At 45.3% G+C, this 1,604-nt stretch overlaps 1 pseudogene; it reads right to left on the reverse strand.

Moving 5' to 3' along the window:
• Window positions 1-315: 315 nt before the first annotated feature.
• On the reverse strand, window positions 316-1,404 carry LOC147378617 (tissue alpha-L-fucosidase pseudogene; annotated as a pseudogene).
• Between the last annotated feature and the right edge of the window lie 200 nt (window positions 1,405-1,604).

The following is a 1,604-nucleotide window of genomic DNA, read 5'->3' on the forward strand; positions in this document are numbered from 1 at the left end:
CAGTACCTTTGACTAAAATTTGTTGCAAAAGTCATCTTTGGATGGAGTAGTTTATTATAATGATGATACTATACAAGGAAAATTAAAGCAGTAAGCAGCAGACAGTGACCCTTTCCTCTTGAACCCCAATGATCACTCCACTCGTGTCAGCTTTATAGTCCAGGTCGACTCAACTGGGAGAGCAGAGGGTGAGCTCAAAGAAAGAGGGGATCTTTTCCCGGATTTGTGGAGCACACTTCAGAGCTTCCTGGATCCCAGCATCCTTACCTTTGCAGTTGAAGAGTTATGGGGGATTGAAAGTTTAAGACTATTTTTTCACCAGTGCAGTAAAATGATATAAATAGCTGATCTTTTTAAGGTATATCTTACAATTACCTTGTTCTTTTCCCATTGCACCCTCCATGATTTAGATACACAGATAGCCTCCCCATTATGTTCAGCCACTTCCCAGCAGCAAGATGCCTGCCTTGGAAGAGATAACTATTAGTACATCTTTAGCTGTCCAATGTTGAGAAGATAGTTACCTCCCAAACTCATGTCTGAACCAGTTCGGGAATGATTTTGGATTCACTTGTGATGTCCCATGTACCGGTGACAGTCCTGGGTGCCTTGTCCATTGTGGTGCACGTCTCCTACTTGTGATCTAGCAACCTCCCTGGTCTGAATTTACCTTGATCCCCGCAGTATCCTCCATGATATTTCTGACCCCATCGTCAGTTACTACAACTTTACCCTTGACAGGGCTATCACTGTAGAGCCAAGAAAGAAAATCTGTAGAATTCCTGTAGGTATCAGAACATGCTTACTCTCTATCAGACCGAATCAGGTCAGGTTTCTACCTGTTAACCAGGTCATACAACTCTGGCATTGTTCTCACACTGAAAAATGCTGTCATTTTGAAGCCATTTTTCTTAAAAGTAGGTAGAGTGGATGGAACCATTGTAAGAGTGTGATGCAGTCCATACCTGCATGCTCCTCTTCAGGACAGCTGCTCCCAACTCAACTCACAAAACACAATGGAGGCTCAGGTTCTCAAGTTCTAGCTCTAAGACAAAGGACTCAGCCAGTTTTTGAAGCCTTGGTGATGTTTTGTGGTCAGAACTGTATATGGGGCTTCCCTGGTGGCTCAGAGGTAAAGAATCCACCAGCCAGTGCAGGAGACTTGGGTTTGATCCCTGATCCAGGATGCTCACACATGCCACAGAACAGCTAAACCCATGTGTTACAATTATTGAACCTGTGCTCTACAGCCCGGGAGCCATGACTACTGAGACCACATGCCACATCTACTGCAGCCTGCGTGCCCTAGAGCCTGTGCTCCAGAACAAGAGAAGCCACTGCATGAGAAGCCCCTGTCCCGTAACTAGAGAGCAGCCCCTGCTCGCCTCACCTATAGAAAGCCATTGCAGCAACAAAGATCTAGATAGCCCAAAATAAATAAATGAAAACTATTAAAAAAAAAAAAAAGACTATATATGGAGCCTGGAAGAGGCGAGCCCACTTCTGGTGGAAGAAGGTGTGGTGAGCCGTCACCCTGAATCCACATAGCTGAAGCCAGGGGGTGGTTATTGTGCATGACACACTGGTACTGGGGCAGCTGCTCA

This window comes from Bos grunniens, chromosome 2 (assembly GCF_055505025.1).
Source record: "Bos grunniens cultivar Pamir isolate PY7600 chromosome 2, Bosgru_T2T1.0, whole genome shotgun sequence".
NCBI classification, from domain to species: domain Eukaryota; kingdom Metazoa; phylum Chordata; class Mammalia; order Artiodactyla; family Bovidae; genus Bos; species Bos grunniens.